General features: G+C 38.3%; 1 long non-coding RNA gene across 1 annotated transcript in view; it reads right to left on the reverse strand.

Annotated features, from left to right (window-relative positions):
- Positions 1-783: 783 nt before the first annotated feature.
- LOC133224509 (uncharacterized) overlaps positions 784-14,164 on the reverse strand; it is a 175,577-nt gene continuing 162,196 nt past the window's right edge. The window contains exons 3-4 of the long non-coding RNA XR_009728859.1: positions 2,649-2,789; positions 784-962 (exon numbers count right to left, since the gene is read on the reverse strand). This is a non-coding gene — a long non-coding RNA (uncharacterized LOC133224509). The remainder of the gene's footprint in view (positions 963-2,648; positions 2,790-14,164) is intronic.

The following is a 14,164-nucleotide window of genomic DNA, read 5'->3' on the forward strand; positions in this document are numbered from 1 at the left end:
ATTATTTAGGCATAGGTGATTTATTCAGTAGATTTTTAAAGGATGTTCTGGTGTGTAGGGAGCAGATTATGGTTGTGAGTGCTGGTAAATGATGGCAGTCTGTCATAAACCCTTGTGTTACTGCAGACAAGTAATTTAAGATTATATTCTCAAAAGTGTTTAGGCAACCAAACACGCAGTTAAGCACATAAATGAATCGTCTATTTACTGGAACTGTACCAATGCAAGTCCTATGGATTTCAACAGATGATGCAGAAAACACTACTGACAACAATTTTTTTGCAATAGGAGCTTAAATGCCTTGTAAATAGAACTCTTGAACTAAGAACATGTAGAAACAACAGTAATCAGTGATTTTCTCAGAAACACAGAATGGTTTGAGTTGAAAGGGAGCTAAAAGATCATCTAGTTCCAATCGCCCTACCATGAGCAGGGACCCTTTCCACTAGACCAGATTGCTCAAAGCCCCATCCAACCTGGCCTTGAACACTGCCAGTGATAAGGCAGCCAGGACTTCTCTGAGCAACTTGTGCCAATATCTCACCACTCTTACAGTGAAGAATTTCTTCCTAATATCTAATCTAAAACTCCCCTCTGTCAGTTTAAAGCCACTGCTTCTTGTCCTGTCACCCTTGTAAAAATTCCCTTGGCAGCTTCCTTGTAGGCTCCTTTTAGGTACCGGATGGTTGCTATCAGATCTTCCTGGAGCCTTCTCTTCTACAGGCTGAACAAGCCCAACTCTCTCAGCCTGTCTTCATAGGAAAGGTGCTCCAGCCCTCATCTTCATAGCCTCCTCTGGACTTGCCTGACAGTGCAAACAATATATTATAGCTGAAAATCAATCTAGCAAATGGTAAAATAACACCTTCATAATTATATGAAGTTACAAGAGTTATCTGTCCTGTGGGGCCATACATAGTGGGAGCAACTACTTCTGCAGCTCGTAGCTTGTTTGCATTCTCCTGAAACCAAGAATTAATTTAGAAAAGCGGAAAAAAACCAAGTTTGGTTTGGTTTTAGCAAATTCACACACACTGTTAATAATCGTGGTTTGAGCCTTCATCTCTAACTGAGCAAATGTAAACTGTTTGGCACACCTCTCTCCCCCTTCCTTTGCACATCTGCACAGCAGGCCCAGCATTCTGCCCAGGATGCTGTTATGATCCTCCTGTAGAGTGGAGGAGTCACACAAAGGCAGATGTGCACTGATCATATCATAAAGATATCACTGGGAAAGGGGCTGCAATTTCAACAAATGGTGTATTTCTCAGATCCCATCTCCAGTGTTCTCTGCAGCAGCTCCATGTTTTCTCATTTCTCCTAAAGAGTTTCCACAAATAAAGGGCAGCCAGCTGCTTCCCTTGTCACTCCCACATCTATGAGAGCACCCACTGGCTTCTTCAACAAATGTGATTACTTTTTGGGATGGTAAAGAATAATTCCTCTTCCTTGCTGGTTTCCTCAGCACCAGTTAGGAGCCACCTCTAGACCTGCCACTGCCTAGTCTGACACAGGTTAGATCCATGAGAAGGAGTAGGTGCCTAGACATCATCTCTCTCTCACCTTCTGAAACTTTCCTTACACTAATGGAAATTTTGCTGCTAATTTAAAAAAACTTCGAGGTTTTCATTTTTTAAGAGAGACAAATTGAGAACTAGGACCTGATTGCTGAGCTGTTAACTGCTACTTTGACTGACAGAAAAAGTGAAACTATAATCTTAGGAATTTATTTCTGTTGCAACATTATAAATTTTAAAATTTTATGGCTTTTCTTTGAGTCTGGTATGATAAAAATGTGAATATCTTAATGTATTAAATGCTGTCTTCTAGAGAGCATTATTGCTTAATATTCCCTCATACTTCATAAATTAAAGTAAAAAAACCCTTAAAGTTAACTTTTTTTTCCTGAAACAAAGATAGCAGTGGGCTTGATTAATATACAGATGCTTTATGCTTCTGGCACTGTACTTTCCTTTTAACAGAGTAATATGTTCTGCTTATGCTCTTGCAGCTACATAGATTTATACATTTTGCATTTTAAAATAATATATAGAACTTAATATTGTTATGCAAAATGTGTGCTTAAAGTAAGGCATAGCACTTTTGTTCCAGACGGTGAAGGCAAAATGCACTGAATTTGCATAACATTTAGCAAAGTTAAATTTTAGAGTGGCATAGGTATATGTGCAAAAACCACATTCATCTTGAATCTCATTTTAAGTATAAGTAGGTCACAAACCAGGAGCTAAAATTCTCCATCAAATTATTCTGCACAGGTCTATATGGTTGGCTGTACCTGGTTATGCATGCTGCTGGAAGAGGAATCTTGAAGCGATTTGGCAGAAAATGAATACAAAAACATGTGCTGCTTAAAAGACATTAATAAAGGTAGTGTCCCACATGGCTAGTGTTTTGCTTTACATGCCTGCAAACAGATACCATATTTGCTGGGCTAACTACATAGCCCCCAGCACACCGTGGGCACTATATAAATAGACTTATTCATTATATCATGGATTTGCACTCTGACTTGTGCACAAAGGACTACAGAGAATGTACTTAGAGAAAAGGAGCAAACCCCAAAGGACGAAGTGAATCTTTGTCAATTCATTATTAGCTTCTTTTTTTTTGTGCTCATCTTCACTTACCTGGCTTTGCATAATTCTGTCTGTCATTAAGTAGATGTACCTCTCTCTTCATATACTGCAAATTGTCTTGCTGCTTTTGCCAGCAGTTCCATCCAAGTTGAAGCCTGTTCATCTGTTTCTACTATTTCTTTTCCATCGCTTCTGTAATTAGCACCTATGAAAGAACAGGACAGATATAGATATCAGTGAGATTACCAGTAAGATTCTTATGAATGCCTTTTCAAAAGGAGTGAGAAGTGAAAAGATTCACAGCTCGTTTTATCCTGGAGCTGCCCAAAATTTATCCCTAAATATCTTTCCCTATGAAAAAAGATAAAAAAAGAAATTCATTTTAATCTTCAGTTTTAGCAACATGTGTCAAATAAAACCATCTACTTGTATACAGACAAGTCCCTGGTATTTACAGTAAAAGGAAAAAGAGAAATTCAGTTATTATTTGTAAAAACAAATTAGAATTATTGCTGGAATGAAGCCCATCAATAAAGTGAGGAAATACAATGTTAAAAAATCTGCACTGAGATCCCATGAGACCTGTGAGCTTTCCTCACATACAGTAATTTTAGAAGCACATCTGAACAAGGACTGCTCCCAGCAGGAGGGCTGCATGAGCAGAGCAGTTAACCTAGAACATTAAAATGTGCTTGACATTGTTATAGATCTGGTGAAACCCTGAAGCAACACAGGATCTGCTTGAGAAGACCACTCCTTGGTTTAAACAATGAAAAGTAGATAATAAACAGCTTTTTGAGTCCTTCAATTTAGGCTACCCAATTCCTGCAGGCTTGTCTCCTAGCTGTTTGACTGTTTACCTGATCCATCCTAAGGCTTTCTATGACCTTTACACACATACTCTGCTTCCACGCAGCATTTTAGCAGCAATTTGAAGACTATCATGTTTGACTGAAAAAATACATAACCACCAGAATCAGAAGTGAATATTTAAAACTCACTTTCTTCACTAATTGCTCTTATTTTTTAGAAAGTGTGAAAATTGAATGATCCTGAAGACTTTTAATCTCTTGTCAAATCTTTTCAAGTTAAGACAATGACTTTGTAAATATGTATAGTCTGTTTAACAGATTACACTGCTAAAATAAACTTGAGGCCATAAAGAAAACAGCTGAAAATTGAGAAGGAAGGAAGGAAGGAAGGACACTAGGCAGAACTGAAATTTCTCTAAATTAGCAAGTATTTGGGGGGTGGGTGGGGAAGCAAGAAACAGTGAGAAGGTAGCGAATGACAAATAATAACTTTCACAAGATTTCTTTCAAGCACAGTTGTTAACCTCTACAGGGTGCTTAAACACTAAACAGCCTAACCTCCTAACTGGTCCTGCTTTATTAAGCTTAAAACATGTGCATCCTATGCAGACACCATATCACAGGAGAACCTATGGTTTATTTCTCTGGAAACCAGGTTCCTTACTTGTAGTTGGAACACGTATGTTTTATCCACCTATTCATAGAATCACAGAATCATAGAATGATTTGGGTTGGAAAGGACCTTAAGATCATCCAGTTCCAACCCCCCTGCCGTGGCCAGGGACACACTGCACTAAACCCTGTCACCCAAGGCTCTGTCCAACCCGGCCTTGAACACTGCCAGGAATGGAGCATTCATGACTTCCTTGGGTAACCCATTCCAGTGCCTCACCACTGTCACAGTAAAGAACTTCCTCCTTATATCTAACGTAAACTTCCCCTGCTTAAGTCTGAGCCCATTACCCCTGTTCTGTCATGAATTCTTCCTGAAATCATATAATCATTCTGTTCTGGTAATAGGTTTTACAGTTTTCATATTCAAGGAGGAAGCCATGGGACAAAGGGACTTAGAGCAGCAAACCTATCTAGTACTCACTCTTGTGCCTAAATATGTATTATGTATTATATGTATTGCACCTGCAGTGCTAGTTTCTCAGTCTGACCAGTCAGGTTTTGTCAGTGCCCATCTGGACTGAAGTGTGAATTAAGGTTTATATATGCCCGTAACAAAGCCAATGTGTACACCCATACATCGGAGTTCACATGAATATTTGTAAGCATCTACAAATTCAATTTTCAAACAATTTTCCTATGCATACAAGAAAAATAGTTATCTTGTAATAAAAAACACAAAGGTAGGAGCAAAGAATTTAACAAATTCCAATTCTCTCGCTACTTCTTACACTTAGGGGTTGGCAGTTTTTTGCTTAAATGATTAATAAAGAAGCATAAGTACCTTATCAAGCTGAGTTTGAAAACGTACCACAACATGGCCAGATAACATTAGGAAACTGTGAGAATACATGCAAAATCGTGTACCAAAAAGAAGTGAGAAGTAACTGATAGGATACCTTGCCTGAATTTATAAATTCTTGCACAGGTAATCAGGCTTTTGAGTCTGAGACAGTACCTTAACTGCAGTCTTTGTTGAGAGTGGTCCTACAATCCGTCATCATTTTTCTTAGTCATTACTCACGGCTGAATCTAGACAGAAGCCTTTCTTGGTAGTCTCTGACACAGTAGGTCAAAATCCAAACATTAAACTACATCCGTCGTTTGCTTCTTCAGAAGTCACTTCTTCAGAAGTCTTTAAAAAACCCCACATTTTATCTAACTAGGAAAGCTAAAACAATTCACAGTCCACAGCCACAACCTTGTACTGAGGATTTCACATAGCTCCAGTTATCAGTTATATATCACACTCCTATTTGATCTCTATTTCAGGATCACAGGTTTTTTGAATGACATAAATCAGCCTATTTTCACTGATGTAAATGATACTGGATCCTGTTATTTGAAGTCAGAAGAGTGTTTTTCAGACCTCCTGAGAAGCTGAGCCAGAAGTTTCTCAGTGTTATATGGAGTTCATAGAAACTTAGCAAAAATTACTCTGCCTGTAACTTGTCGCAGTAGGGTAAAAGTAGTTTCAAGTAAACAGATACTTTTTGAGAAACCAAAATTAAAGATGTAAAAAAGCCCTAAACTCTCACGTTTTCTGGACTTGACTTATTCCTACCTGCCAGATTTTCCCCTACAGAAAAGAAGTAAAAAATATAACAAACCAACCAACCAACCAAACTCACCCCTCCCCTTTTAGCCATCATTTCCATAATCTGTCTTGCTAAAGTAACTTTTATGTTGTCTTAATACTTTCATAATTATTTGACAACTCTGAGATATACCGATACTTATGGCTGGCTAAATGTGACATCCAGTCCTCACAATAAGAATCAATGACAACCATCGTGTCCTACTTTTCACTGTTACTTATACAGCTGCTTATTTCCAGTTGCAGTTGGCTAGATAAATTCCACTTGATCACAGGATAAATTCTCCTAAGCGAATTCATGGTTACTCATAGAGCAAATGGGAAGAGCCCATTTATATTGCTTCCCCTATCTTTTTCTCTACAATTTAATTCCTAGGAGCTGCTAGTGTAAAATAAAAAGTGGCACTTTAGCTACTTTTAGCTCATGCCTTTCCAGCAGTCTTGGGCTCCTGGTTCATAATTCAGTGAACATATCCTCCAGTCTTTAATACACTCACCAATAACACAGCAGAGTAAAGCACACTGCTCTGGGCTTCAGCTGGTGTTGTTTCCTCCTTTGCTGACTGTCCCTTGAAGTCTAAGCTTGCACAGGAGGAACAGAATGATACTGACATGAAAGAGCAGAGCAAAAATCACTTCTATGATAAATCAAAGTGCACGTGGCATGGTAGAACCAAGTAGCCATCATGCTGTGGTCCAGGAATGGTTGTGTCACTGATTGTGCTGCATGGAAACACTCCAGGTGATATAATTGGTGAAGGCTATCTTGTCCTCAACAGGACAACGTCTTCAAGCGCAGAAAGACTACTCCAGTCATCTGACATATAAGGATTAGAAGAAAAAGGTCAGATGAGGCGTAATAGATTCATAGTTACAAGTTCTAGAGAGGGTTCAGGCAAGATGCTCCAATGACCACAGAGTGGGAAGAAATCCTGCTATCACAATTAAGGCTTACAGAGTGAGGAACAACTGCCATAGCATCTCAGAAGCAGAAGGACACTCCTGCCTGCTCCCTCTAGGAAAAAACCAACCAAACAAACCGAGAAACCCAAACAGTAACTTTAAGATCTTAAAAAGTTAATTTCAGAGGATGGAATAAAAAAACTCTGCAAACAGTTTTTGTTTTGCCTGAACTGTTTCACCTTGTGCTAATGAAAATGTGGAACATGACTGTCGGTTTGATTTAAAAAAAGCTAAAAAATTAATTATTTCATTTTTGAGATTTTTTTCCACATTCAGCTACAATTTTCCAATAAAATACCCACGAGATCTCCTGTGTAGTTCATGATGCATATTCATGGCTGTACAAATACTCAACAATAAATGAGCTCATAAGTACTCATTAGTGTTTATTAAGCCAAAGTCTGCTTTTGCAAAGTCATAAAATATAAATTTACCTTCCCTAACTTATTATTTTCAATATACGGTGCCATTAGTTATGAAATTTTGCATGTCTTCACTTAGCATTTGATGGTGTAGCACCTGCCTGTATTTGTTGTTTATAAGCCAATATTAGCAAGCGACATAGAGAGCAAACTCCAAGGGAAAAGACACTGTCTACTAGCAGAAGTAAAAACAGAGTAGGGGTTTTGGTTTGGTTTTTCAGTAGAGTGAAATGTAGTCCATTTAGTACAAAACAATTTATTTTTTTTCTGTAAGAAAATATTTTTCTTAAGAAAAAAACCCCAAAACATTGGAATCAGTTTTGTACTGGATTTTAGCCAAAGATTCTATTAGAGGGTAGTATTTCTTGCCTCATATACAGGTGTATCTTCTGGATTGTGACCATACCTCTCCTTTGTGCATGGTTACCACCATGGAAAAGATTCTCAAGAGATGGCATAATGTGAGTGTAGGCTACTGAGAGAAACACAGTTCTATATTACCACAAAATTCTAAAGAAAAATCTCCCACAACTGAGCAGATTGCTTACATGAGGACAGTTCATATTATTAGCCTTGAAAGTTCTTCGAAGCCTAGTTAATCTTAGCTAAAACCAAGAATTTCACAGTAGGTAAAATTAACAATACAACGCATATCATAAAAGCATGAATGGCAGAGGATAGATTATTTTTACCGTGTTCTATTTTTATCTAAATGAGTGAAGAAAAAGTAAAAAAAAATAAAAATAAAGTTCTGTAACGATAAATAATTACTGTTAGACCTTCGCACAGTGAAAAGCACACTGTTTTTTTTTTCAAAGATAAAGCTTTTACGCCTTTTTACTATTTACAGTGCATCATTTCATGAAGAATTCTTCTTTGCCTTACAGAAACCCAGAGGAAAAAAACAGAACTCACTTCCTCCCTCCTCTCTAATTTGATATTTAAATACAACAATACAAAAGGATAGCATGAATTGGGAAGAATTAGACTCCTGGACTCTATTACAATTTTGAAGTCAGTACAGTGGTATAATGTTAGTCCTGTTTCGACGTGGTCTATTGTGGCAAGGCTGAAGTGGGAGGCGTCATTTAGAATCATAGAATCATAGAAGAGTTAGGGTTGGAAAGGACCTTAAGATCATCTAGTTAAAAGTTTAAAACAGTGAGCTTTTTAAATACACCATTTTTACTGTTCATTTCAGTAAATGTTAGGGGATTTTCAATCACATCTTGTTATCTTCCATTTTAAAAGTGATTAAACTTAAGTGCAGTTCCAAGCATAGACCACAGCATCTCAAAGATGACCTCCATTTGTACTTAATGCAAGCTGTCTTTCATGCTTCCTATGCCCAACACACATTTGGTTTGAACTGCAATGTTATGGTACCATATGCTAATATGGTAACTTTGTGTTGAAAACAGCATAATGGAAAAATGAACTTACTAAATTTATGCTTGATTACTACACAGTTTAGACTGTGATTGGGAGGCATTACAATTTTAATTCTACTACACTACAGATGAGCATTAATAATATACTTACGCAATTGAATGCATTCCCTTAATCAGAGCTGGGAAAATGGATAGCTCAGTAAATCAGTTTTGGGTTCAGATCTTTTAGAATTGAACATTTCTACATATCATTACAGAGCTATCTTGACTTAGAAGGTACTAAAACATAAAAGAAAATACCAACTACTTAAAATTTCACTCATTAGGAAACAGATTCTGACACCTCAAATTCAGGTTCAGTAGATTTTGAGCAGTTAGCTGTTATCCCATGAGTAAAACCATCAGAGTCAAAATGAGCACTTTATCCATCTCCCTGAGTAAAGGCAGTTACCAAGACAATTTCTATGTCACTGTCTTCGTGGCCCCTGGAGCAACTGGCACTCTCAGACCAGACATGAATGAGAGATCCCAGTGACCTGTCAAATCCCAAACTATTAGATGATAGTGTCCAAAGTCCCGAGGTCACCCTAATTAAGTAGTTTGCCTGGATGCTGGCAACATGGATCAGAAAAAACTAACAAGGGAACAAAACTGCTTCTCTGTACCATTAAGTATAGTTGTCCAGGCATGACAGAAGACAGCATTTTCACAAAGGAGTGAATATTAGAACCATAGAATAGTTTGGGTTGGAAGGGACCTTCAGGTGTCACCTAGTCCAACCCCCCTGCAATGAGCAGGGATGTCTTCAACCAGATCAGGTTGCCCAAAGCACACCGATACTGGCCTTGAATGTCTCCAGAGATGGTTCATCCACCACCTCTCTGGGTAACCTATGTCACTGTTTTATCACCCTCACTGTAAAAGGTTTTTTTCCTCACATCCAGCCTGAATATCACCCTCTTTGAGTTTAAAACTATTACCTCCTTATCCTATCAATTAAGCTCTTAAGAAGGTATTACCCAAGTCACACAGTAATGTTTGCTCTGTGTTTTTTTTTTTTTATACTGCCGAGTCCTTTTCTCTCATTTTTTTGTTTAAAACAAGCATTTATGAAACAGGTAGTATCTCCTTGAGCTTAGATAACAGGCAAACCTTAATATTTATTTACAAATATAGCTACATTTCAAATTGGGTCATTTTTGATAGGCGTTTTAAATACACCTTTAATTTAAATGTGCACAAAATTTCTTCTGTATGCCAGCTACATTTCAGCTGACCATTAAGAACATAATTATTGTGAATTACCCATAGCATACAAATGTGTACTTTTAATAATCTTCTCTCACATTTCACAATAAATGTTTCAAAACCCCAGTTATATTTAATGAGCATAGAGTAGCTCTCTATTTAGCCTGCATTTTAACATGTTCTGCATTTAAGTATGCAAAAGATATTTCTATTAGCCTTAAAGCTACAAATGAAATAATGGCAACATGCCAAAAAAGGTAGGTAATATAATATTACCTTTGTCCTTCACAATGCCTATTCAGCTTTTCAGTCACTGGATTTTGACACCCAATGAAAATGTTATTGTGCACTGTGAACACACTTTATCAGCAGACCAGACTCCCTATCGATTCCCTCAGTGCCTTTCTAACCAAAGCTTGGAAATGAAGCAATTATCTACTGTGTGCAGAAATGAACTGAAAAACACCATGGTTCACCAGCTGCCTGAATTACTATAGCTCACTATATCTCCAATTACAGTACTTCCATCTAATGTATTTTGTTTTATTTCAGTGTTCATTTTAACAAGATTAGGGTTGGTTACCATAACACCTATCTCTAGTGTTATTGATTGTGGATCCTACTTTCCTCTTCTGGAACTGGGGATTACTGTAGGCATTGCTGAGCTTGAAAGGGGTGCTGCCTTACCCTGAACTGCAAGTATTCTTTGTGCCAACTGCTAGGAAATAAAGCAACCCATCTGCTTAGCAACACAGGTGGCAGAGAACATTCTGTCCTCGTGCTCAGTTCCCTGAAGGCACTACCCACAGACAGCAGAGTTCAAGCCACAGTTTCTGCATGTGCTACTGCGAGTTCTGATGGGAGCTGAGTGGGATTACTCTGCTAAAAGTTGGTATATCATATATGCACTGAGGCCACAGCTTGAAGGTGGGGAAGGGACACACCAATAAATCACTTTCATTCATTCATTGTGAACCTATGCTTCTTGATGCTTTTCTGTTCTTCCTCCAGTTCCTTTCCCAGCCGGAGATCACCAGTGCAAAAATACAGCAGCCCACTAAAAACTTTATTATCTATTTTCTGTCGAACTTCTGCTCAGTTTTAAAATGGTGACAATTAGTGGAAGCTGCCTAATGGAGAGCTCCGAAATCTCCGGATCTACTAAATGTATTGGGTTTATTCTCCAAAGTACCAGTTTTACAGACAACTGATTTATCTCTGTTCATTTGCACCATTGATTCTCTTTATCCTAATGGTAAAGCCAACAACTTACCATTTATACCAAAGTAAAAAAGAAATGGAAGTCCAGTGGCAATAAGGAATTAAAAATTCTCCTTCCACACATCTCTTCTTGATTAGCACTGAATGCACCCTGATTATAAAGAACTTCTGCATTAATGCCCCATAATCTGTTTGTAATGACTGCTTTTTGGAGGCAGCTTTCTTTTTCACTGTACTGAAGTACAAAATAATTAATTGGAATAAAACCAACAGGAAAAAAAAAAAGTGAGACTATCTTACAGCCATAGCTATGAAATAAAGCATTACATAAGTTGAATTGGGTGAGTAAAGCTAGCATCATATACAGGCACAATATAAAATCACAAAAATTGTTTATCTTCTGTGAGATTTTAATGGTAAGAAAAAATACTATATAATATTAAAATATTTAGGGAAGAATATCATAGAACTTATCTTCTAAGCATTGCCAAAATATTAACACTTTTGCTGTACTGGACGCCTAATGTTAAATATTAGATGCCTGGAATTTCTAATTATTAGCATAAATCTATGTCTGGATTGGGATTTAGTCTTACTAAGTTAAAGCATTATTATACTTGAAATTTTAATATTGTAAGTTAAGGAAACACTGTCTCAGCTGCTTTACACACGATTATGTGGTTTACGTAAGTAAAATGGGAAAATTACGTTTAATTAGAAAAATATAGCAGCTTATTTCTCAGTTAAGTGAGGATCCAGAGCAAAGTTTAATTAACTCGTCGACTGTCTAGGACATTATCATGGACAGTTTCTAAGAGTCTTGTTATAAGGCTGCTAGGAATTGTGCAATAAGACAAAATCTTATCCTGTTCATTTTAACTTTGAAGAAGTTCTTGAAAATATGTCCAAATGACCTTTTGAACCAATGGGCTCCCTTTAGGGGGAGCATTTACTCCTCTTCATTTGGAATTAGGGGACACTGCTGGGTTCTGGGAGCCTCTTTTCCCACTGTTCTGTCTGCATAGGGTGGGAGCAGAGCTGTTGTTCCCACCTCACCTAACAGTGAGGCCAGGGTGCCTCTAGGCCACAGGGGCAAGGGCCCAGCTTTCTTCTGCTGTTGCCCCAAGCTTTGCAGGAGAGATAGTCTTGTTTCCTGTGTTTCCAAAGGGAGAAGTTTTTCTTTTAACTCAGTTTTATAGTGCTGGAAATGCACTTGCCTAACCAACCAATAACAACCACAAGAACAGGGAAGAAAAAATAAATTAAAATGAAAGTGGCATTTTAAAAATTGTGTACAGTTCATACCATTGTAAAGAAAATATGAAGTCGAATGTAGTGTGCACAGAAAGTTCAAACGTGTCTCATTTAAAAACTGCATTGTTATTTCCTCTTATATGGCCAGTTGGGTAAATCATATAAAAATCATGTAAAAGGATGCAACTATAACTGCTTTTTGTGATAGAGAGTAGTAAAGAAGGAAACACACATACACACCCAGAGAAATCCCATTCTATGTCTCTGGGTAGCTTACAGTATCCCCATAAGTTTCTACTCCATGGGACCTGTGTAGACGTAGCCCTGAGCCTTCACCTTTCTTCAGCAAAACAAATTCATTATAGTTTAGTATTGCTCAGAGCTGTTCAACCACCTATTGAGTGAATTCCTGCTGTTCCAGCTATGCAGGAACAGATTGTCTTTAATCTGCAGTTTTCACAGGAGCTGACTGGCTATAAACTGAATGGTTATGATGACCACTGATATTTGTACAAAGCTTCTCTCTCTCAGTTCTTAAGGAAATCAAAATAGATAGAGCTGGCAGATGAGTAATTAAAAAAATTGCATGAAGAATGTACTAGAACTTTGACAAGGAATAGCTTGAATAATTAATCAGAATAACACACTTTGACTATCCTCAGAGCTGTTCAGGTAATGAAGAAAGCTATTTCAAACCCATTACTGGAAACATCCACAGGTGTTATTGGTATGCACAAGACAACCTGCTGTAGTGCTGCATTTTCAGAATCAGGTGTCGTGGTTTAAGCCCAGATGGTAACTCAGTACCGCGCAGCCGTTCACTCACTTCTCCCCTTCCTCCCCCACTCCTGGAGGGATGGGGAGGAGAATTGAAAGAATGTAACTCCCACAGATTGAGATAGGAACAGCCCAGTAACTAAGGTATAACACAAACCACTGCTGCTGCCACCAATAATAATAATGATAAGGGAAATAACAAGGGAAGAGAATACAACTGCTCACCACGCACCGACTGATACCCAGCCCGACCCAAGCAGTGATCTAGCCTTCTGGGTAACTGCCCCCAGTTTCTATAGTGGGCATGGTATGGAATACCTCTTTAGCTAGTTTGGGTCAGGTGTCCTGTCTCTGCTTCCTCCCGGCTTCCCCTCCTCCCTGGCAGAGCATGAGACTGAGAAAGTCCTTGGTCAGAATAAACATTACTGAGCAACAACTATAAACATCGGTGTTATCAGCGCTGTTCCCAGGCTGACAGTCAAAAACACAGCACTGCACCAGCTACTAAGAAGGAGAAAAATGACTGCTACTGCTGAACCCAGGACAGTATCCACCCCGTATTCCATACCATTCACGTCATTCTCAAATCCCACATTTTCAATATATCATCATTCTTGTCTCATATATATATATATATACACACACATACATATATATATATACACATCCACACACAGAGAGAGAGAGAGAACATTCCTTAGTGCATGGACCAATCCCTATAAAGCTGCTGAGTACATCCCATCCATGATTTGGCTCCATCTCTTGTAACAGCCTTTCAGAGCAGGAGAGGGTGTGTGCAGTGTTGGATCATTGCCTGCTGATGGTACTGCAGAACTCATCTGGTTTCATCAAAGTTCATTTTTTGTTGGGATGATGGTCAGGGGAAAGTCAGAGCCAGTTGAAGACATCTAATTGGTGGGCTATAAAAGTGCTGCATAGCAGCCAACAGCATGCAGTTAAGTTCATCGGCTGTTTTTCCCTAAAATCAAATCCCCTTGAAGTATACATCAGACTTCCCAATCTTCCTGCATTATCCACCAAGTATATCCAGGTCCCTGAGCAAAAGGAATCTCACAAGTGGGTTTGCCTTTACCTGAAGCAGGAATAACCCAGGCTGTCTTCCCCAGAAAATTCTTTATGAGCACCACAGCAACTTTATCCCCTTTTACAGTATTTAAAAGTTCTGACTTACTGCTGGCAGATCCTCTGG

The sequence above is a fragment of the Neopsephotus bourkii genome, unplaced genomic scaffold, assembly GCF_033783945.1.
Source record: "Neopsephotus bourkii isolate Nb327-2 ecotype Australia unplaced genomic scaffold, CSIRO-AGI_Nbou_v1 NB_1685, whole genome shotgun sequence".
NCBI classification, from domain to species: domain Eukaryota; kingdom Metazoa; phylum Chordata; class Aves; order Psittaciformes; family Psittacidae; genus Neopsephotus; species Neopsephotus bourkii.